Below are 26150 nucleotides of genomic sequence, written 5' to 3'. Positions count from 1 at the left end.
GATCTCTCCAGGTCCATCTTCTTCATTATCCTGCAAACCAACCTCCTACTTTAAGTTTTATACATATTAAATAACTATCCTTAATCCAGAGACTAGGTTGTTGTTCACCTTTGCACATTGTTTCTTATCCTAGATTTTTTTTTTTCCATTGTCACTGCTCTCTTCTCTCCCAGTCATTCCTCATATGACTAACTCCTACTCATTTTAACCATTCTCTTTCTGGTTTCAGCTTACATGTTCCCTTTTCTGGAAATCTTCTCTAATGAACTTCATTCCACAGTTGCCAGTAGAATCAAAGAGATTTTCAATGCAGCAGTAAAGATGAGCTTACAAAGAATGAAATATTGAAGATTCAAAGGAAGAACAAATAATGTGATGATGTTATTTTACCAAAACAGATGATCAGAATTCATACATTAACATGTTCTTAGTTAATAGAAGTGATCATTGAAATTTTCACTCAGAGACTGGTAGTATCATCATAATCTGAAATATTCATTTTTGGAATGCCCATTACATCCTTTGTAAGACCTAAAATGATTAGAATTACATTCTGATAGAATCTGTGGCAAGGTCAGTCCAAGTGCTTTCTCTGTAGTCTAAATCAATTGAGATTGTTATGGTCAATTTTGCTACAAAAATTCAAAACGTGTTTAAAATTATAAGAAGGAAATGAAAAAAAGAGAAGGAAATGAAGTATTAGCTGAGGAATAAAAATAACAGTATATTCTTACATTTTATTCACTCATTCCACAGTTGCTCATTTAGTACCTACAAATCAAAGTATGTTTCTCAGAGTAGAAAGACTAAGACAAATAACAAAGAGCGCGTGACTTTAAGAAACTCCAAGCCTATTTGGAAGGGGAAGACATCAGGTAGGTAAGAAGACAAACTGATGCATATGTGCCTTCATTTTTTTGTTTGTATAACTGATATATCTAAACTGTGAACAGGTTTGTGCAAAATTCCTCAAAAACTGACACTTTTAACTCATTTTTCTTCTAAAGGGAAATAACTTCACACAATCCTATATGATTTAGTTCAATAAAAGCTATTAACATATTTTTTTAATTCAGTCGCCTCAATTTTAAATATGGTGTAATTAGAAAGCCAGGGCAGGATTATTAATTCTATAATAGCTCCTGTCAAATTTCCTCCTGTAATATTTGTCATCATTAAAGCTAGATGAAAAACAGTTTAGGAAATAAACCCAGTTCAAACTGGTTGTATTGGCTTAAAAATTAATTTGATTGGGTGTTTGAGGTTGGAATACTTTTAGGGGATTCATTTGGTCTAGCTAAGAAAGCTTTCCCTTCATGTGATTCTCTTACATGTGGATTGGAAGAGAATCATTATTCTTAACTGTCTTCATGTCAAACTCTCAGTGTAAGTGGAAATGGTGATAGAATAGGGAGAACTATTTATCCAAACTCAGAAATATGGATTATTGATTTGAGAGAGAGACAGATAGTTGTTACTGTATGAAAAGTTTCAATCTGAATAAAGTAAAAATTATAAAAGCCTGCGTCTGTAACACTTGAACTTATGTAAGTATTACTTAATTATTCTGTGATACCTTTAATTATTTCCCTAAGGTAGAGATCCACATTTTTGTTTCCTTTATTTAACAGGGGGAGGAATAGACCCAGAGTTTAAATAATTTGATCAAGGTCATAATGAATGTTTGTATTAAACTTATTAATTCAGGTGCAGAATTTTCCTTAGAAAATGTGAATGTGTCAATGAAACCTTCACATTCAATTAATGAATGAGCTTATAGATTGAAATTGCCTCTTCTTTTCATTAATCGTGTTAAATATTCAGTGAGACTCTTCAATTTAACTCATGGCATTCAGCAGTAGGAACTTTCCCCTTAACTTTCTCTCCAGCCTCTCTCTTCTCTTTATAATGTCATAGTACTAGAATAACCAAACACTTCTCTTTATCATTTTTAAAATGATATCTGTAAAATTTTCTTACTGATTTTTTTTCTCTCTTTCTTCATTGCGATTTTTAAATTTCCAAAGACTCACTTTTGTTCTCTGGATAATCCACTACCTTACTATTCTGTCCTTGCTTCATGTCTTTCTGAGGGTATTCCTTCTCTGCAACCTTTTTTTGTTTTCTACAGTTTCCTTGTTTCCCTTTTAGTTTATTATACTTTATCTCTTATTTTCACCTTCAGTTCAGTTCAATCTCTCAGTTGTGTTGACTCTTTGGCCCCATAGATTGCAGCACACCAGGCTTCCCTGTCCATCACCAACACCAAGAGCTTGCTCAAACTCATGTCCATCAAGTCGGTGATGCCTTCTAACCATGTAATCTTCTGTTGTCCCTTCTCCTCCTGCCTTCAATCTTTCCCAGCATCAGGGTCTTTTCCTTTGAGTCAGTTCTTTGTATCAGGTGGCCAAAGAATTGGAGCTTCAACTTTAGTATCAGTCATTCCAATGAATATTCAGGACTGATTTCCTTTGGGATTGACAGGTTTGATCTTCTTGCAGTCCAAGGGACTCTCAAGAGTCTTCTCCAATACCACAGTTCAAAAGCATCAATTCTTTGGTGCTCAGCCTTCTTTGTGGTCCAACTCTCACATCCATACGACTACTGGAAAAACCATAGCCTTGACTAGATGGACCTTTGTTAACAAAGTAATGTCTCTGCTTTTTAATATGCTATCTAGATTGGTCATAGCTTTTCTTTCAAGGAGCAAGTGTCTTTTAATATCATGGCTGCAATCACCATCTGCAGTGATTTTGAAGCCCCCCAAATAAAGTCTGTCACTGTTTCCATTGTTTTCCCTTCTATTTGCCATGAAGTGATGGGACCAGATGCCATGATCTTAGCTTTCTGAAGGTTGAATTTTAAGCCAACTTTTTCATTCTCCTGTTTCACTTTCTTCAAGAGGCTCTTTAGTTCCTCTTCAATTTCTGCTATTAGGATGGTGTCATTTGCATATCTGAGGTTATTGATATTTCTCCCAGAAATCCTGATTCCAGCTTCTGTTTAATCCAGTCTTGCGTTTTTGCATGATGTACTCTGCATATTAGTTGAATAAGCAGGATGACAATATACAGCCTTGATGTACTCCTTTTTTAATTTGGAACCAATCCATTGTTCCACGTCCGGTTGTAACTGTTGCTTCTTGACTTCCATACAGATTTCTCAGGGGACAGGTAAGGTGGTATGGTATTCCCATCTCTTTAAGAATTTTCCACATTTTGTTGTGACCCACACAGTCAAAGGCTTTAGCACAATCAATGAAGAAAAAGTAGGTATTTTCTGGAATTCTCTTGCTTTTCCTGTGATCCAACTGATGTTGCCAATTTGATCTCTGGTTCCTCTGCCTTTTCTAAATCCAGCTTGAACATCTGTAAGTTCTCGGTTGACCTTAGATTTCCACCTTAGCTGCTCACCTTAACTGCATCTGTAATATTTCCTGTGATCCACCATTGTCTTTAGTGAGGCAGCACAAACGGAGTTGACCAAATTTATTTGCCTGAATAGGGCTTGTTGACCAGACAGTTGTTAAGCTGACCAAGGTAGCAGATGAGATTTGAGTATCCATCTAAATCCTCATTATATAAATTTTCAACCAATCTGCCTTTCTGAGATTTATGGCAATCCATCTTCAAAAAACCTCTGTTTTCAATTCCTAAGCCATGCAGAGTTTTAAAGCAAAATCAGAGAGCTTTTGATTACTAATCTCTCACTCTGTTAACTGAAGGAGGATTTGATAGTTTCATCAAAACATTATGGTTAATAAGTAAGAGAGATAAGCCTGAAAGTAAGGCTTCTAAAACCTAGCAGGTATTTTACCACCTCTATTTCAAGACAGCCAGCTTCTTCAGTAGGATTTACCTAACAAATAGACCAATTCTAAACCACACAACACTAGATTTGGGTTTTCATGAGTTATTCTCTGTCATCCAAGTGCTTTTTCTCTGGAGCGCCACCTTTCAGAAAAACGTAAAACCTGTATCATTACCAACATTACTTACTAAACATTCAGTTACTGACTATGGCACGTGGAAAGCATGTGAAACATACAGATACAAAGCAAATTAAGTATCTGCCTTAATTTGGTTTCTACCTTCCAGAAATTAAACTTAAAATATACCTAACCCTATCATATACATACTTTCTAAAGTTCCAGAAAATAAAGTAAAAATCTATGTTTAAAATACTATAGACAATTTTTTGTAGTGGGTACTGAGTAGTTGGAAGAAAGTCAGCATTTAAATCCTAATAGTAATTGTTTGGTTTCCCAAGTGGCCCAGATGGTAACGCATCTATCTACAATGCAGAAGACCCAGTTTGATCCCTGGGTCAGGAAGATCCCCTGGAGAAGGAAATGGCAACCTACTCCAGTATTCTTGCCTGGAGAATCCCATGGACAGAGGAGCCTGGTGGGCTCCAGTTCATGGTGTCACAAAGAGTTGGACACAACTGAACTTCAATAATTGTTTGAGTCAGCATCATATAACATGCTGCAGCTTTGGAATCTAACAGATCATAGTCAAAATTGAAATTATGCCACTCTTTCTTGAAACTGTAAAATGAAGTTGATAAGGGCATCCATAGTTGTGAGAATTATGAGAATAAATGTGCTGTGCCTAACGTTTTCTGGTATATAGCAGGTGTTTTGTTAAAGCAAGGTGGTATTATTTAATTCATTCAACAAACAGCCCTTCTGCAACTATTATCTGTCAGGCTCTGTGTTATATGCTAGGGGAAAGCAAGCTAGGATCGATGTCTAATCGGATTTCTTGCAGAAGATTCAATATCACTGATCATTAATTTATCATTTTATTTTGTGCTCTTTGCTGGGAATATGGTGCTGGGTAAGAGAAACTGTTTGTTTTTTTCCCCCTACTGGAGAGGTATCAAACATGAAATTATAGAACTATGATAGGAAATTCAAACATAAACCCAGTGTTTAAAAGTAGGGATTTGGTATTAGAATCTAGGAAAGAATTCATTGGGAAATGACATTTATACTGGGTAATGTGAAAAAGATAAATAGGCATTAGGTAAGTGAAGGCAATGGCAACACAGTTCTAGAACAATACAGACAACTCAAATAAAAGTTGTACTGAGAGAAAATGCATTGTGTTTCAAAGAAAGCACTGGCATTTCTGGAGTCACTGGATTATAGAGGGGGTGTGGCTTGAGACAGAGATGCAGCAAGAGCCAGATCAGGAAGAAAAATGTACATCAAGTTAAGCACTTTGGATTGTGTTCTAAAAATAATACATAGTCTTTGAAAAATGTTCCAAGAGGACTGACATGATTTGATTTGCACTTTAAGATTGTTCTGTCCACTGAGGGGAAAAAAATAGAAAAAACAAAGATGCAGGGAGACATGTGGAGAGGTAATTTCAATGTTTCAGGCAAAGTAGGTATCCTGGATGGGTAATGGCACTTATAAGTTCTGTGAGTTTGCAAACAAACTGTATGTAGGCACAAAGGAAAGTTAGAACTTCTGACTAAATTTGGGTTTGAAAGGACTACTTCTAACAGTGGGTTCTATCTAGGTTCCACTTAATATCATGTGGTACAGATTAGTTTGGATGTCATATTCCTTTTCCTTTTAAGACCACCCCCTCAATACTCTTTGGGGAAATTGTCTCACTCTAATTTTGTGAAATCATTGGATTTCAGGCAACATGCTGTGCCTTTGCTGACCAAGGTTAGGAGAACTGGACTATTTCCTTGAACTCTGACTCATTTTAGAATACTCAACAAAAGGAAGAGAAAGTTTGGCTACTGATTTTTCTCAGCGGTAACTGCCTGATAAAGCTACAAGTTAGCTTCCTCCACTTGTAGCCTTAAGATTGCCCTGGTTCCAGCTTTTTCTAAATTTGATTCCTCATTATTGCTTTAAGTTTTCAGAGCTATTTTGTGCATTTACATTAAGTTCTCATTTTGCTAAAGCCAGCCTGAAACTCTCTCTGTTGACTGCAATCGAAGTGACTCAGCAGATGTGTACTGAGGGATGAATATCTTGTAGACTAAACTCAAGGACTTGCAGATAGAAATGTTGAAGATCTTGTTATAGTGCAAGTGACTCTTAACTTTCTGCAGATGTAAATGGCCATGATCTTCTTCCTATAAAAATTCATTTATGCACAAACACATGATACTTTGCATAAAATTTCAGGGAGTTCATGAACCTCCTGAATCCCTTCCCTGGAACTCCTAGGTGTCAATGGAGCCCAAATTAAGAACACCTGTCCAAATATACAATTTTCTCCTCAAAGTAGTAAAAGACTAAGATATGTTTCACATTTATTTAATTTTGAATCCGCTTTCACAAAGTAGGTGATGTAGGATGTGAATGAAACCATAAAATAGCGATTGACCTAAAGCACAATAGTTTTAGGAGCAATTTTCATTTCAAAGGAGAATTTTAAAAAGAATTATTAGTAACATCTTTCTCCTTCTCCTTGAAAAATACTTGAAGTACTTGGATTTATTTTACATGATGTGCCTATAAACTTCACCTGAAAGAGAAATTATTCACACTGCCTAGTATTATATCAAGGTCTTCACAGAAAAATGTTGAATATACTTAGAAACCACATGAAAAACAGTGAGTGTGTGTAGAAATCTCTGTAAACATTATCTTCCATATTGAGTATTTTAAGTATAACTGTATTTTTAGCACCTCTGTATCAAAGAAGAGAAAATTTCAATTCTAATTTTCCTGTGCAGTTTAGGAATTTTGCTAATCTCAAAATTGGAACTTAGAAGTCTATTAGTCATCAATAGAGAAAATTCTGACATTGTGGTGTAGTAACACTATTATCATTGCTATAATCTTTGAGACATCACATACTGCATTAAAGTATTTAAAAGATGGGCATTTATAAATTCAATAAATGACATTAAATTGGAGACTTGGAGGAAATTGAAGGTAGACTTTTCAGTTTTATGAAAAACTGGAGAAAACATTGTAGCAAAATATAGGTGGAAATTATTGTGTTCTTGATTTAGAGAAAGCTTTTTCAACCAATCTGTCTGTCATAGACAAATCCAAATTGATAATCAACTGTGATCCCACCTGCAGAATTTCAGTGACATCTCACTGTCATATTCACAAAATTGCTATGAACAAGATGAAAGAAAAATCCAAGTATCTCAAAACTATACTTGTTAAATATCAAATACATTTGATATTTATATAAATGCATAGATATACAAATAAAATCTATGTAATTACATGTTCATATATACAAAATTAAATACATTAGATTTAAGCATTTCTATCACAAAGAGAAGCATCGCCATATGTTTAAAATGCATCTCATTTTTTGAAGATCATGAAAGTTGTCAGTGTTGTAATTCTATCACATACTTAAAATAAATATGTGAAATGCATTTCATTAGACATGCAACATATGCAGCCAATGGAAAATAAAGATTGTTTCCGTATGGGACTTTGTATTCTGACTGCCTTCAAACAGATAACTCAAATGAAATAGATTAGGATCATTTTACAGCCTGGATGGTAGCATTTGGATTTGAAACAGAAAAAAAAAATTGCTTATTGAAATGACTACACTACTGCCACTGTAATTTGCACAAGAGATCTGAAAGCTTTGATGCTTAAGATTCTATACCTATTGCTTGAAAAACTGAAAATCAGGTTAATTATCTCCCTGCCTGCGTAATTCAGAAGCATTTGGTCTTTCCACAAAAAAAAAAGATGTACTTATCAGGGTGATGATTTACAGGTTATCAGAAAACATCTAAGATTCATTTTCTTTTTATAGTTAAACTAAACTGTTATTCCAGAAATTCGAGATCTTGCAAATCAGCCCCTCCAGAGTCTGGGAAAAGCTTGTAAAGTTTTTTTAATTTTTTTCTCTTCACCTCTTTGAATTGAGAATGAGAAGCAAGTGTGAAAGTGCTTTAATATTTCAAATGTGAAAATCAGGACTTTGATCAAAAAGAAAATCTAATCAAGATACACAGAACCGAAACATGGTTAAAGGTATAATATTTTATTTGGAGCAGGTCTTGGACTAAAACTAAAGTTTTGCATGAAAGAAGAACATGAAAAACTATGAAAAAGTAAGATATTTAATCTCTAGGCAGTAGGCAGGCATTCTTATATTTAATAGTTCACCTCTAAGAATTCTTTATTCTGTTGTTCTAAGGAAAAAGTCCTATCATTTTTGCAATAGATATATTCCATATCTCATGAATATGTTTCCATTGTGCTGTCTTTAATCATGGATCTGGTCTTGGCTCTAGTCTGGGATTTCAGGAAATTGCACAAGTAATTGTCATCACAGACACAGCTTAATTTCTAGTGTAGTGATGACACAACAATTTGCCCAAGGCCAAACTGAAACAGAAAAGTCTTTTATAAAATGATGGGTGGTTTGTTCTACAGCTTGATGGTTCACTGTAATAAGATTAGAGAATGTAAAAAATGGAAATTTAAGTTTATGTTGAGCTTCAAAATCTTAAGGCAATTGATTGCTTGAGAATTATTCAACATTATTATGATAAAATAAACCTATATTGCACCCTTCCTTACACATATGAACTTTATTTTTTGAAAAAAGTAGATATAGGCAACAATAAAGGGGAAAAGTATACATAAAAGCAAGACATTGAAAATTAATATCTAGGGACTTACATACAATTTTAATCACATTTGGAAGTCAGAAGCACATGTTTCAAGTACTGCTTTGCCACTATTTAGCTGTAAACTCTTGATAAATTTATGAAATTCATGTTCTCAATATCAATCTTGCAAGGTTCTCATTATTAAAAATGAGATTAAAGGAAAAAATTGGTTTGTAAGATATTTAGTATAATACCAGTCACCTATTAAGGACACAGTATATGACAGCTATTAAATATTTATCAGAAAGTGCTTCAAGTAGGTTTTTGAGCTATACTTACACTTAGCAGAATTTAGAGCCCTGAGACCATTAAAATTGGATGTGACCCAAAACACAACTTTTCAGAAAAAAATAATTATATACATAATCAACAATCTAATATATTTTAGGGATAATGAGAAATTGTGTTCTTTAAACAGGAACTAATTCTGATTTTTATCATGTAACTTCAACCCTTTCTTTTTTCTTCAATGTCCTAACTCTGGAACTTCATTCCAATGCACATTTTGGAAACCTGAATGGTGTTGATGATCTCTCTTAAACCAAGTCACATAGTTTAAAACAAATAAACAAAGGACAGACAAAACAACAACAACTGGGGAGAAGACTCATCAAAATCTTATGTTAGTAGAAAGCACTTAAAAATATTACCAGAGAGAAAGTTCTTCAAAGTTGGAGTTTACAAAAAGAAATGTCCATTAAGAGATTTTTGAAATCTGAAAGAATTATAGACTTGAAAAAAAGGCTGGAAGGTAATTTATTTCACTTTTCTACCTTAAAGCAGAACTTCCTCTAAACAATACATGTCTATCTGTCCTATTTTAAAAGACCTCCAATAGAAAATTTTCACCATTTCAGTAAATAACTAGTTATTTTGTATGATAAATTTTGCACATATGTTAAATTTCAATCCATTTGTCAAATGACTTTGACATGATAAAATGACACTATTGTTTCTCACTAAATGGGGTGGTAATGTTAAAATTTTGAGGCTTACCAGATTATATTCTTTTGCTACATACTTGCATTGAAATTATCTGAGAAGCATCTTGGGTTAGTATTTTAGTATCTGAGAAATCAAGGAGAAGAATATTTCAAGATGGAAGAAATAGTCAAGTGTATTAGAAGCAGTTGAGAGGCAAGTAAGGTAATGGGTAAGTTCCTCTTGGAAATTATTGGTATACATATCAAAATCAGTTTTATGGAAAAGTTTGGGGATTGGGACAGAAGGTAGTTGGAAAAAGGGTTGAGAAGTGGACCAGAGGTGAGAGGAAGAGAGTAAATCTACTGCTACAGGAAAGGTTTTAGTGGAAGGAAAAGTAGAAGATACTTAACAGAAAGGAAACTGGGAAGGGTTGTGATCCCAAGGGGACCTGGAAAAATGGCCTATGACAAAAGGAGCAATATTTCCTTTATGATTTAATATTAGCAGCTAAGAATGAGAGAGGAAGATGGGTCACCTTAGAAATTGGAAGATAGAAGTAGCTAGAAAAATATTAATTAAGATGTTTTCTAAGTGACGAGGAACTTGTTACAGTTATGTGTTCTGATGGCATGTAGATAGGAAATGTTTTGATTTAAAATTTTATGAATTAGGATTTAATCATGCTAGGTTAGGTTATTTTTACACAGTGAATCCCAGCTTGAAATCGAAGAGGATGTAGCAAGAGCATAATGGATAGGGAGAAACTGAACAGGTCAAGGGATCATAAGTATCCCTTGGAGATGAATATTATTAACAGTGAAAGATGATCAAGGAAGCTGCAGCTTATGGTCCGAGAGTGTGTTTATATGTACACATACATTTACATAATTGGGATACAGCTTAATATACGGCTTGGACCTTGTCACTAAAAATTCTTTGATCATACTTCAATGGCTGAAGTATCTACCATGTTGATATATTTAACCATTTCCCCTTTGTGGTTTTCCCCATTTTTGAAAGTCTAAGTAATGCTGTGATGAACATTCTTGTACATAAATTTAAGAGCCATTATAAGCAAAAAGACAACTGTTTTTATTCTCAGTAGCTCAATGTTTTGCTTTTCAGTATCCAAAACCCCAAGAAAAGGAAAGAAAGGAAAATGCAATAGAATCAACATCAAACTCTAGTAGATCTTCATCTTAAATATAATTTTTGTAATGCTGACATTTTTAGCGTGGTAGTGAATAAGATTTACATATAAATTATTCCTGATTACATAATATTTGGTAGTGAATGAGATTTACATGTAGATTATTCTTGATTACATAATATGTTTGGTCTGATCACTACCTTTGGCCTGATTATGTATGTGCAGGCAGCAAGAACATTGCTTCCCTAGCAGCTCAGATGGTAAGGAATATCCTGCAATGCAGGAGACCTGGGTTTAATCGCTGGGTTGAGGCGATCCCTTGGAGAAGGGAACGACAACCCACTCCAGTGTTCTTGCCTGGAGAATTCCATGGACAGAGGAGCCTGGCAGGCTACAGCCCATGGAGTCACAAAGAGTTGGACACGACTGAGAAACTAATACTTTAACTTTCAGCAAGAACATTAATGTACTATACAGTTCTGCAGTTTACTTTGCAAATCTAGAGTTATACAATACTTAAAATTTCTGAGGTCATAGGATGAATGCTGTCTTGACAATTCATAATAAAAAATTCAGATTAGACTTTTAAAAGTCTCTAAATTACTATGTAAAGTCTAGGAAAACAAAACCCACAAATTTTCTCCAACTTGCTTTCACCTGTTATACTCATATATTAAGGCAAATTCTTCTCTTCACAAGGTTCCCCAAATTTAGTAGGTTCCTGGAATACCAGCCAGTGACCTTTGTTACTACCTATAATGATGAGACCCAGTAAAGTCTGATAACAGACCGGATTTCCTGGGAGGACTTTGTAAGCATTGACTTCATAACTAAAACCACCTTTGTTCCATAAAAAGTGGTTTGTCAAACCTTTTTAAATGAGCTTTGTTCTCAAATGGGACACTCCCACAAATTTCCTCGAAAACATCCTGGTTAAAAGGAAGACAGATTCTTATTAACCTATGTAAATAATTATTTTGCCCTGAAAGTGACTTAGTAAGAGTTTTTGAACTCTGAGGGAATCAGTGAGTATCTGATAGTTTAAAATGTTTTGTTTTATTTCACAAAAGCAGAGCTTATGATTTAGTAATTTTTTCATATAACCAGAAGATATAACATTAAGACAATGTCAAAACTATTCCAAAAAAAATCAATAAATGTCTCTATCAATTAACTATCATATAATTAATTTCTGTGCATTTTGGTTCAACAGTATTTTTTTGTGAAGCTATCTGTTTCTAGATAAAAATGGTCCTGGAAATCCTACCTCAGTCGACTGGTAGAAGTCTGAAAACTGTCTAAGAGATGCATGTTCAGAAACCTATACCCATGGAGTCTCATGGAAGCCTGTATCCAAGAGTCTGTTCTTTGAAGTGTTAATCATTTCCAATTTTTTAAGGAATCTCCACACTGTTTTCCATAGTGGCTGTATTAGTTTGCATTCCCACCAACAGTGTAAGAGGGTTCCCTTTTCTCCACACCCTCTCCAGCATTTATTGCTTGTAGACTTTTGGATAGCAGCCATTCTGACTGGTGTGTATCAGTCATTGAGGCTTTGATTTGCATTTCTCTGATAATGAGTGATGTTGAGCATCTTTTCATGTGTTTGTTAGCCATCTGTATGTCTTCTTTGGAGAAATGTCTGTTTAGATCTTTGGCCCATTTTTTGATTGGGTCATTTATTTTTCTGGAATTGAGCTACAGGAGTTGCTTGTATATTTTTGAGATTAATCCTTTGTCTGTTTCTTCATTTGCTATTATTTTCTCCCATTCTGAAGGCTGTCTTTTCACCTTGCTTATTGGAAATACAACTGCCATATGACCCAGCAATCCCACTCCTGGGCATACACACCGAGGAAACCAGATCTGAAAGGGACACGTGTACCCCAATGTTCATCGCAGCACTGTTTATAATAGCCAGGACATGGAAGCAACCTAGATGCCCATCAGCAGACGAATGGATCAGGATGCTGTGGTACATATACACCATGGAATATTACTCAGCCATTAAAAAGAATTCATTTGAATCAGTTCTAATGAGATGGATGAAACTGGAGCCCATTATACAGAGTGAGGTAAACCAGAAAGATAAAGACCAATACAGTATACTAATGCATATATATGGAATTACAAAAGATGGTAACTATAACCCTATATGCAAAACAGAAAAACAGACACAGATGTATAGAACAGACTTTTAGACACTGTGGGAGAAGGCGAGGGTGGGATGTTCTGAGAGAATAGCATTGAAACAAGTACACTATCAAGGGTGAAACAGATCACCAGCCCAGGTTGGATGCATGAGACAAGTGCTCAGGGCTGGTGCACTGGGATGACCCAGAGGGATGGGATGGGGAGGGAGGCGGGATGGGGGATCGGGATGGGGAACACATGTAAATCCATGGCTGATTCATGTCAATGTATGGCAAAAACCACTACAATATTGTAAAGTAATTAGCCTCCAACTAATAAAAATAAATGGGAAAAAAAGTGTTAATCATTTAGAGCTCCTTTCACAGTCCTTTTCCACAAGGCTCAGAGACTACCTTTTTTTCTGTGGAAGACAGAAATTCTGTCATGTTGCATATGTAGCACATGACGGAGCTTTCAATAAGTATGAGAATAAAACTAATTCTACAGTCTCTACTGTCTGTAGATGACAAAGATATAATGGTTATTGTAATTTACTACTGGTAATTTTTCAATATGAATGGTCTGATGAGGAATTATAAGAATGATGCAATAAGGCATTTTTATTAGAATAACAACAGAGATCAGGGATTGTATATAAGAATAAAATGGTTAGCTCTGAAAATTGTTGGGTGAATGAAAAATTATTGTAATTATTAATATGAACTGATTAAATAAAATGACTCTTTTGTATAGCTATCAATAGTTTTTATTTATATATGAATATATTTATTTATTGAATAATTGTTTATTTTTTATGTTTAGGTAAAAGAACAGAAGCAATCCAAATCATGATTTCTGGTATTGTATCATTTGGTTTATCTCCTTCTGAGGCTGCCACCTCCATAAAGTCTTAGCTATTACCTTAATGAACACCGTCACATATATGACAATGTTCTAAGAGATATGCTTAAATTCTACTTATTTTAAATATTCATTTCATTAAAGAGGAAAAGAAGATGTAATTTCAACTAATCTTCCCTAAGCTGGCCCAACACAGTAACTTATATTACAGTCACTAAGTCTGACATTCTTAAAATCAATGGAACAGAAAAGATACAAAGATTTTGAATTTCATATTCATTCAGTTCAGTTCAGTTCAGTCGCTCAGTCACGTCCGACTCTTTGTGGCCCCATGGACTGCAGCACATCAGGCCTCCCTATCCATCTCCCGGAGTTTACTCAAACTCATGTCCATTGAGTAGGTGATGCCATCCAACCATCTCATCTTCTGTTGTCCCCTTCTCCTTCCACCTTCAGTCTTTCCCAGCATCAGGGTCTTTTCCAATGAGTCAGTTCTTTGCATCAGGTGGCCAAAGGATTGGAGTTTCAGCTTCAGCATCAGTCCTTCCAATGAATATTCAGGACTCATTCATTAGTTAACTTCTAATTAGCACAACATAACACTTGATATTTTTTAAATTATTGATTAAATTAAATATATTATTAAGGCTTCATTTTTTAAGAGCAGTTTTAGGTTCACAGCAAATTTGAGGGGAGGGTACAGAGGATACTCTTCTATTTCCTTCTCCTACATGTGCATCTCCTGCCCCATCATCAACCTTACTCAACAAAATAGTACACTTTTCATCAAGGATGAACCTAAACTGACATAGCAAATCACCCAAAGTCCATAGATTATGTTAAAGTTCACTCTTGATGTTGCACAGTCTATGAATATGGATAAACATATAAAGACATATATCTATCATTATAATTTGTACATAGAATTTTTAGTGTCCTAAAATTTCTCTGTTCTCTTTTTAGTCTTCACTTTCTCCCTCAACCCTCGGCTTAATAGCAGAAAGTCATGTGTATTCATTATTTCCAAATCATCATTATTCATTTATTCTCTACTATTGAAATAGCAACGTTTACCTTCAGTCTTATTGATATTTTCTATATTCCAAATGTAATAGCATTTTTATATAAAATTCATTGATTAGTAAGGCAAGTATTTCAAATAATCAAGAGAAAGTAATGTAACTTCTTTCCCAATGGTTGTTATACACATTTATCATTAAATATCGGTGACCATTTGAAACTTTAGCTTTATAGGAAAAAAGAACTAAGAATTTCCATTAATGGGGTTCACTAAATTCCACAGATATTTTCACCACATTCAAAGTAATGGTGGAGAGATAAGCCAACCCTCTTCATTGATGCTAGATAACTCAAGTAATTGTCAAATGATTGTTGTGTGGCAAGCCCACATGTATGTTTGGCCAAATGTTTGGTTTCTTCCTCTGTTTATGGTTATAAATAGTATGAGGAAATTTAATCCTTATGTTTCTGACTCATTTACACTTGACTTACGTTGTTTTAAAGAAACATACAAATTCAAGTAGGCCTTTTAAGTCTTTTAGTTTATTTTTGAGAACTAGGAATCCGTCTATCTGTATTCTCTCAGCTATAAATTAATTTAAGAAAAATGTAAATATTTTAGACTTTATATAAGACATTTTCTGTCCTTGGAAGTCCCAATAATTAGATAGTTTGCTTTTTCTTCTGTTCCTGAAAGCCAACCTACTGAGTTCCCTCTGAAGATTGAGCTTGTGCTGCTGCTCCATAAACAACCATATATCTGGAAGGATTTCAGACTATCTAAAGCAGGTAGAAATTTTAAAATGAAAGTATTAAGTTTTATGAGCAAAATGAGAGAATACTACTTTTTTTCCAAATTAAAATAATTTATTTTTATCTACATAGAAAGTGTGTTTTATCAATGTGAATAAGTAATCAGATTCACAGTCCTTACATCATAATTTATCTGGCCTTTTCAATCCTACATCTTCTGATGCCAAAGGAGAGGAATTATGAAGACTATTCTGTAAAAAGAGGTTAAAGAAGGAACTCTAAGTAGCAAATACAGCTTAAAAATATCTACAGGTTATACTCACCCTGTAAAAACTTGAATTAAGTAATTATAAAAAGTGAATTATAAAATGGAAAACTCTGTAGAGATAAGCATTTAAAAGTCTCATATATGGGACAAAGTAGTCTAGTTATTACTGTATTGTGATATGTGACATTTTTAAAAAATGACAATCATAAACCCTAATTCATTTTTTCATGTGTTCTTTAAATGCACACTTTAAAATGCCAATTAAATTAAAACATATATTCACTAAAAAATGCATATTATACTATTCTTGTCTGTAAGGACAACATGGGCTGGCAGGGATAAAAACAAAAAATCCAATTTTTTAATACTTTTGAGTATATAATAAAAATAGTAATAGGGAAATAACTCCCCTGTGGCTAAAATGAATATTTTTCTCTCAAAGAATTAATTTTAATTTCAATATTTCTCTGCTGAACCTGCCAAAAAATGATGCCAATTGGTATTTTATATATGAATAGAAGTTTAGGTGTAAGCATTTATCTGGTAGGAAATAATCAGTTTCACTTGACTTTCTAAGTAGTCTTCAGTGACCTCTGGTCATCCAGATGGAATTGAGCACCAAGATGCTTTTCTATTTCATGGGATAATGAACAGTTAGTTAAATGAGCTGTAAAGTACATAGCAATTGTGCCAGAACAAGTTTTATTCTTTAATGACTTTTGATATAGCAAAATTATTCATCATTTCTCCTCTTATCCCACTCAATTTAACACTGATGTGAAAAAAGATAAATTGTTTTTCTATTTTTTTTCAGTTTGTTAACATTACTGCAATGAACCCTTCAAAAAAACCTAAAAGTACAGTATTTCACAGTAATGTCCCTATAACTTCATGCAAAGTTGAGAGACCTGCAATGTCCAGCATGGCAACCACTAACCATATGTGGTTGAGGATCAGAGTTTTCAAATTGCCTACGTTGCTGCTTCCACCTAAAAACATATTCAAATTTTTAATCCTATGACTCATTTGTTGGTTGAATGAGTCTGCCCCCAAAGAAATGTTGAAGTCTTCAACTCCAGTACTTGTGAATGTGATCTTATTTGGAAATAACGTTCTGTGCAGATATAATCGAGTTAAGCTGAGGTCTTCGTCAGTTGAAGTAGGCCTTACCTCAACTCTATGCTTGATATCCTTATAAAAGGAGGGTATTTTGGACACAAACAGATGTGTTTCAAGCAGAAACACAGAGTGAAGATGGCTGTGTGAAAACAAAGGCAGAGATGTGGATTTTCTGCCACCAGCCAAGGAATTTCAAGGCTTGCTGGCCATCAACAGAATCTAGAAGTAACACGGAAGGATTCTTCCTTAGAGCCTTCTTGGTTTTCAATTTCTACCTTCCAGGACTATGAGAGAATAAATGTCTGTTCCTGTAAGCAATGGATTTGTGGTAATTTATAATGGCAGCCCTATGAAACTAACAGAGAACTCTGACAGTTTATAAAGACTGATTCATTGAGAATCAACTTTGAAAGACACAAGGTTTGCCCCCATGGAACATCCTTAACTGAAGTATTTTCTTGACCAGCCCTAGAAGCTCTTCTGCCCTTAGAAATGATATAAGGTGGGTAAAGCATGACCTTATTTCTACTCATGGTCATCAATGTAATAAATTCAGTGAATATTAAAAATCTTAATTAAATTAACTGAATTTGATACTACTTTAATGTCTTATTATTTCCATTTGTATAGTGCTTCACAGATTTGGAAGCATTTTAATGTACATGTTCATTTTATCCTCACAAGAACCATATAAAGCAGACTAGACAGAACTCATTGAAAAAATAATAAATGTTCATTCCTTAAAGGCAGGGCTTTATATTTCTCTGTTTTCAGTGAAAGACATTAAAAGTACTAAGAAAATGTTTTTTTCTGCTTTGAATGAATCTCCATTTCTGAAATAGGGAACTAGGTTTTGAGAAGCTAAGTATATAATGGTAGACATGAAATTTGGACTCTGTTTATCTGACTCTATTTTATTTTTTGTTTATTTTTGTCTTCCTGGACTGCATTTGGGAGTAAAGGTGGTAATCTCTCATTAGAATTAGGCCATTTCTGCTATGAATTCATGGGTATCAAAAACAGCTTAGCTTCTTCCTCAGTTGTTTCCAAAACTTCTTTTAAATTTATTGATGAAATATAAAGTGAAAGGTCCACTAATTTTAATAAATCAAGAATGCTTTTCAAGCACAATATCTCCAACTCTCCTTTATTTATAAAAGACTAGATTTTGACTTTGGTTTACTTTTATAAAGTTCTAGAACAGGGATTACTAACCCTGGTCTTGAGATCTAAGGAATTTCAAAACTAAGCAAAATAAAGTTTCCTTAAATGTTTAAGACAATCCCATGCAGTGTTGTTTAGGTAACAAAAAGGGTTATTTTTAAGTACAACAAAGAATTTATTCAATAAGGGCAATAATTTTTATTCTAGGCATCTCTACGATCTAGTATTCACCAGGATACAATCAAATAACCCATATTTTGTTTATTTGCCTGAGAGAGCTTTCCTACCCTAACAGCAATTGTATAAAGGGCCTAAAGTGCATATTCTGTGCAATAATTTCACACAAAACTAAAGCACAGAGGTCTTATTACAGCAGTGCATAGCAAATGGTAGGCTTTCTCTAGACATAAAGTAAATAGAAGTGGAAATAGATGAGAAACAGCTGGAGTTCAGCATTATTTGGAGTCTATACTTCCATGCGCCTTTAGGTGTGATGTTATTTTGACTAGATCTTAGTATCCTCCAGGAACTTTCAGGTGCTTTGGCAAATAAGAGGCTGCAGAACCATAATAAAACAATGCACCAAGAAAGAATATGCTCAGACCCAAAACTAAGTGCCCCAAATTCAAACATTTTATTATGCCAGAATGACTTACAAATAAAATATAAGTCTAATTTTATAAGGCAACATAAAAGATGTTACTTAAGAGGCAAACTCATCTAGAAAGCTTTATTGCCCCCATAATTTATTATGGAATTAATCCACTCCTTGTTTGCATCGGGTCTGTTCACGGAAGGGAACCTGCATGTTATCCAAATCAGATTGAGAGGTATAAACTGAGACTCCCAAATGGAGTACTAAGCGCACTTCAAAAAGCCAACCATATGGACTGTGTTTCTAAATGTTTTCACCTGAGTCATAACATTAGCCAAAGGGGAGAAAAATCAACCAGGCCTATTTTTCTGACTAGTCTGTGCATAATCTAGAAAGAAAAGATTGTTTTTGTTAAAATACAAAAATAAGTGCTTTTGTTTCAAAATATAGAACTCTTCAGGACGAGCTCTTGCTCTCTTTCTCTTGCTGTTCCTCATAAAATTACATAAAATATGTTTGGATAAAAATGTCAGAGAAAACATGCTAAGGTATTGATTCTTAGATATCTAGAAAGCTTTGTTTATTCCTGAGATATTACAGTTCTATTGATCAATTCTTACTGACAGCAAACCTAAGAATGCATTATCTATATGATTGAACATGTAAAAGCTACTTTTTTGGACACATAAGTTCTCATTATAAAGGCGAAAAGATTAGGTTAAACAGTCAGAAAAACTGAATTTGGATACTTTCTCTACCTTTTCTTAATCATTTGAATAACCAAAAAATTCATTATCATCCACTCTGAAGTAGGGAATATGATGACCATAAGCAAAGTGAAGGTTAAACATTATTGAGAGAATCAAATGAGATGATGTTTGTGAAAAATATTTACATATCTAAATTGCATTAATATTAGACATTTTTATTAATAGATATATTTAATTATAAATTATTTATGCAGAAATGTTAAATAGCATTTTCAGCTTTCTGAGAAAATATAGATTTCTAGTTAACAGTGGTATCTTGTGATTCAATAATACCTCAGTATATCATAAATATGTTAATAATACATAACATTAATAATCATATTATCATTATTAATTCTAATAAATATCATGCAATAAAGTAATACAATATCTAATTTAGGTGATTAATATATTTAAATATGCAGTTTACATACATGACATTAATACACATCATTAATACATAATAAATATTATCCCATTCATGTATATGTATATATAGATTCACATATTCATATCTACAAATAAACACATCTCCATGTATACATGTTCACTTTTAATTAAGAGACCCAAGTAGGATCAAGAGGTCACATCTATATGATAAAAAATCCATTTTTATAAGAAATTTATGTAGATGATAAAAAGATCTTCCCTATAAAATTTCATCCTAAAAGTGAATGTCAAATAATGTATTTCCTCTTAATACATTTATCTTAAATGTTTAATTTTCTTTTGAATAACTTGAACATATCATGAATGAGAAGACAGGATGATAAGATTAAATTAATATCCTCCAGGATATTAAGATAAAGTAAGAGGGGGATGTGTTTCCCTCACTCTTTGGTCCACATCCTGCTTTATCTTTCATGTGCCTTTGATATCCACCTCTCCTTTATTTTCTTTTGTGGTTATTTTATTGACAAGAAATTTTAGGAGTTTTAACTTCCCTTTAACAATATTTCTTACTTATGTTAACTTATAAAATAGAGCATAGCTTTCAATCACACCATGAAGTATTTTATGTCTATGTGTACTTGAAAGTCCAGTAATTTATTTTTCTCTGTCTGTTATGTGCTACTGCAAGCCTGGAATTTGACCCATAACTTCAACTCAAGACCCCACTCACCTATCGCTTTTCAAAATGTTTAACCAAACACTCTTTAACTATTCACAAGTCAGCTATAGGAGAGCCTCCAACTGGGTATCCTCAGTGCTGCGTGGCTCACTGACAGCTGGCAAGAAGGCTCTAGTTAAGCATACCTGATTTGCCCTGGTTTACGTCTCCTCTGTTTTACTGGAAAAGCCGTCAGCAGGTCACTGGCTGTGCCTTCACAGCTGAGCACTAAAGATACGAAGTGTAAACGATGATTAAGTGCCTGCACAATTCTCAGGTTTCCAGAGTTCTAGCCTCACAGGTGTTCATATTGCAGCTGGAAATAAGGTCTTATTTTTATCAAAAGTTAGGTGTCTATTTTAATTGTGGAAAGGAGAATGTATTGATTGAAGTACACTGCTTTCGCTGACTGGTGCTCATATAGAGAAAGCTAGTACATTGATCGAAATATTTTATAGATCATCTTCTGGACCCAGGTGAAATGTAAAGAAAAAGGCATATTTTCTTACAGATTAATAGCACTGATTTACCTATATCATGCTGTAGCATGATGAGCAGTGTAAAGAATGGTGAAGGATATGAACACTTTGTTCAGTGACTTAGACAACTGAAGATGCTTCATGTGGAATAGACCTTTGAGGGTCACTTTAATCTTTGAAGAGCAGTCTGTGGAACAGAGATACATTTTTTCCTGTGTAATTCCAGAGGGCAGTGTCTTAGCTAGAGAGAGAAGGTTACAGGTCAGCAGATTTCAATTCAAATTAACACATTTCCTAGCCACTGGTTCATACAAAAGTTTAAATTAGAGTTGATAAAGTCTCCTTTCCCGGAAATGTTCAAGGAGCAGTGAACATTTTTTATAGTGGTTGCAGTAGTGATTCTCACATAGAATGCAATTTTGGATTAAATGAGATGTATGAGCTTTTTGACGCTTTGATTTAATGATTTTAGCATCAAATGAGGTTTGGTCATACCAAAGGAATGCATCTTAAGCCAAACGCCACTGTCTTTGGTTTGAAAAACTAGAAAGAGTACAAGTTTTGAAGTTCAAAAACCAGGACTTAAAGTCTAGTTATCTATTTACTGGTTATTTTAGCAAATCACTTAAATGCCATTCATTAGAGCTTCCTCATCTCTAAAAAGGATTATGCAAAATTATTGTCAGGCTTGAATTATTGGAAAATCCCAAAGTCAATGTTTGGCATTTACAAATATCTGATGCTAACTACCATTATTACTATCACCACTTATGTTTAGACATTTGATATGACTTTCAATGCATCACTAAACATGAAATGCATCTTAAGCAACTGCTGTGCCTGTTTGTGTGTGTGTGTGTGTCTGTGTGTGTAATATTCACTGTTTCTACCTATCTTTCTCTTACCTACAACCATTAAATCCAAGCTCTGGCTAGGCTATGCTGGAAATATTCTAACAGTTTAATTTCCTAGACTCTTCGTTTTCACTCCAAGCTTGTTTTTAATCTTTCAGCCAAATTACCTATCAAGTTCCATAATTTCTTTTTCAAATCTTCACAGTTGATTCATACTTTGAACATAAAAAATCTACTACCACATTGATAATAGATAACTGTGTTACCTTGAAGATTAAATCCAACTGCTTAAACACACACATGATCCTTGTTGTGGTTATCCTTAACAAGGAATCTCTTCTGCAGCTACACTAGCTGTTTTTTTCCCCCCAATTACAGTGAGTATGCATGTTTGTTTTCCCTTCATTAGTCCTCTGTTTGCAGTCCTGAAGTTTCTGCTACACTATTCAGTTACCATGAGGACTACCTTCTTTTATTCACTGAGCCAAATCCTCTTATTCCATCAATACTTTCTTTCTCCAAAGCAAATATTTTCCATGGATACGTTCTAGATGAATACCAAACCTCTGGACCACCTTGCTCATGAGTTGATGTATATCCTGTTTTATTGAATTTACGCCTGTTGCTTGATATCTGCATAATTTTCCCTAGAAATTTAATTTATGCTCTATATTCCAAGTAATTCCTTTGAAATTATTGGAGTATACATACAATAAACACTGAACACATACATGAACCCAAGTCTTTTAAATATTTAATAAATTTTTGTTTGTGAGAAATAACTAGTTTTACAATTCACTAAATGATTAGAAAATTTGAATCTATTTTAAAAAGCAATTATGGATAAATGAAGTTGCTAGTGAAAATTTATTAACTGGGAGTGTAACAAAATATGAATTTATAAATGTATGTTTGTACATGTGTATCTAAAAAAAAAGAGTTATCATTCATATTGTATAGAAAGAACATATATGCCTCATAAATATTAGCTTTTAGGTGTTTCTTAGATAAAAGGCAAAGTTTATATGTAACAGATGATATTTGATGGTAAAATGAAAACTCCTGCCTAGAGAAAACAAATAGATATCATTCTTATCTTACACTAAATTTGGCATCCAGTTAACTGGAAGTCTAGGGAAAATTATGTTTAGATAAATTTTAAGTCAGAAAATTTTGATATGAGTATATGATATTGCCCATAGAATTAGAATAATCAGTAAAAAGTATTTGTATAAGAAGAACTACTGTATGAGGCAGACAGCACTCTGAAGATGTCTATAACCTAATCTTATGAACCTGTACATACGTTAGCTTATATTAAAGGGGGACTTTGCACATATGACCTTAAGATGGGTAAAGTAGCCTGTATTATCCAGGTGGCCCAGTGTAAACTACAAAGTTCTTAAAAGAGTTAGCGTAGGATATGTGATGACGAAAACAGACTGCCAGAGTAGTGTGATATAGATTTGAGGGCTATTGGCTTTGAAGATGGAGAAAGGACTCATGAGGCAGCTTCTGGGAGCTAGAAAAGGCAAATAAAGAGGTTCTTCCCTAGAGCTCTGTTGACATATTGACACCTTGATTTCCAGTTAAACCTGTTTCATATTTGTGATCTCTAGAATAGTAAGATAACAAATTCATGTTGTCTTAAGTCACTGTTTACGGTCATTTATTATAGCACCAATAAGAAACTAGTACAAACACTAATTAATGATTTTCTTCCAATCATTAGCTCCTGCACGTTAGGAAAGTGTATAAACAAAGCAACCTACAGTTCTGTTCCTGTGAAGAGATTTGCCCATGTAGAAATTGTCAGAAATTTAGAAGAAAAAGATAAAGCCAGAAATTTGTGCACCTCCTTTTGAAAGCTGTAGCAGGATATGGCTTCATAAGCATGTGACCTGCAGCGTCATATAAGACCCCATGCTTAGAAGGGCCCCATGCTTGTTTTAATACTCTGCTGTCACATCTCAAAATGTTTAACAAATTTTTAATAAAATTTTCATTTTGCACTGAGCCCTACAAATTATATTATGTAGTCTTACTGCTTAGAGTTATTTTATTTTATTTATTTTTTTGTCTTTTTTTTTTTCTTCATTTATTTTTATTAGTTGGAGGCTAATTACCTTACAATATTGTAGTGGTTTTTGCCATATATTGACATGAATCACCCATGGATTTACATGTGTTCCCCATCCCGATCCCCCCTCCCACCTCCCTCCCCATCCCATCCCTCTGGGTCTTCCCAGTGCACCAGCCCTGAGCACTTGTCTCATGCATCCAACCTGGGCTGGTGATCTGTTTCACACTTGATAACATACATGTTTCAATGCTGTTCTCTCAGATCATCCCACCCTCGCCTTTTCCTGTAGAGTCCAAAAGTCTGTTCTATACATTTGTGTCTCTTTTTCTGTCTTGCATATAGGGTTATCGTTACCATCTTTCTAAATTCCATATATATGCGTTAGTGTACTGTATTCATGTTTATCTTTCTGGCTTACTTCACTCTGTATAATGGGCTCCAGTTTCATCCATCGCTTATTTTAATACTCTATTCATTCAGAAAGATAAGAGTGACAACAAATAAATATAATGAGGAGGAGGAGGAAGAAGAGGAGGGTAGGAAGAGGTGACTGAGGCATCGGGGTGAAGAAGAAAAGTAAAGCTATGCTATATCCCTCCTAATTTTTCTGCATATGTAATCCTTCCTTCTCTTCCAAATCTTTATATCAGAGTTTATATTTCATGAATCATGCTTACTTTCTATTTACTGGAGTTAAGAAAGTGAAGTGTATTTAATATTCTCCCCCTTCAATACCAAAATATGTGTTTATTAGACTACAGAATTATGTGGGACAGTCAAAAAACTCCAAAGAAAACCTTGAGAACTATTGGGTAGCAAGTAGAATTATACACTTACGGTTACAAACTGCCATCCTAGAAAAACAATTAGAAAATTTGAATTAAATAAAAAAATCTATAAAAATGAATCAATACAATTATATAAAATCAGTAGAAAAAAATTAAACTTGATATCTCTACAACTATACATTACAAAACCACATATCATCATCAAAAACTTTCATAGCCAACTCCACCCTGTTATTTCATAAAACATTATTGATTTCTAAAATCCTAAGCCATGTTGATCCTTTCTATTAGCAAAGACTAAATCTCATTAGTCTTTTGGTGGAATCCATAATTCAAATGCAATTAATATTCCATTGTTAACTTTAATAAGTCAGCAATGACTTTAATAAGTCAACTAGTCAAGAAAAAGTTCTACAAAAGTTGAATATGTATGTACATATTCAAAAATCATGTATGTATCCATTAAGTGACATTTATTATATTTGTTACTTGTTTAATTGTAAATTTAAGTCAATAAAGAAAACATTCATTTAGAATAACTTCTCAGAGGTCATGTAATCGCTGCTTTAAGAGAAGAAGGTGTGCAATAGAAACCACAAAATTACAGGCCACTGATATTTGTAATTAGCTTCACTGATATTACTTATAAGCCAGTTTTTAAATCAAATAATAATTAAAGGAAAATATTGTATTTGGCGTGCTGTTGTTCAGTGGCCCAGTTGGGTCCAGCCCTTTGCGAGCCCATGGATGTGGCTTAGCCTCATACAAAGCTGATATTTCAAAGTTGCCTTTGAAAACATGCTATAATTGAAAAATCATTCACTTAAGGTAAAAAATAGATCTGAGTTTGACAGGTTTTTTTTCCTGTGTGGCTCTGGGCAAGTTACTTTATATTTCTGGCTCTTGATCTGTTTTCATCCACTCAAGAAGCCGGGATCAAATCATTTCCGAGGTGGGTGCCTCCAACTCATTCCTTCTAAAGGAATTTTCCAGAGAGGGAGTTGTTGCTACCAGTTGGTTTATGATTAAATATTAATTTATTAATAATATTAATAAATTTCCATGTTGTTAAATTGCTAAGTCCTGTCAGATTCTTTGTGACCCCATGAAATGTAGCCTGGCAGTCTCCTCTGTCTATGGGATTTCCCAGGCAAGAACACTGGAGTGCGTTACCATTTCCTTCTCCAAAATTTCTGTGGCTCTGTGGTAAAGAATCTGCCTGCCAATGCAGAAGCCACTGAACATGTGGGTTTGATCCTCAAGTCAGAGAGATCCCTGGGAGAAGGAAATGACAACCCACTCCAGTATTCTTGCTCGAAGAATCCCATGGACAAAGCAACCTGGCAGGCTACAGTCCATGGGTTGCAAAGGGTTGGACACGACTGAGCAATTGTGCACACCCATGCAATTAATCATGAAACTGAGATCCTTGCTTTTTGAATTTTATCACCTTTTGAAT

Source organism: Dama dama, chromosome 18 (genome assembly GCF_033118175.1).
Source record: "Dama dama isolate Ldn47 chromosome 18, ASM3311817v1, whole genome shotgun sequence".
In the NCBI taxonomy this organism is placed as follows: domain Eukaryota; kingdom Metazoa; phylum Chordata; class Mammalia; order Artiodactyla; family Cervidae; genus Dama; species Dama dama.
Note: the sequence above shows the minus strand (reverse complement) of the source record.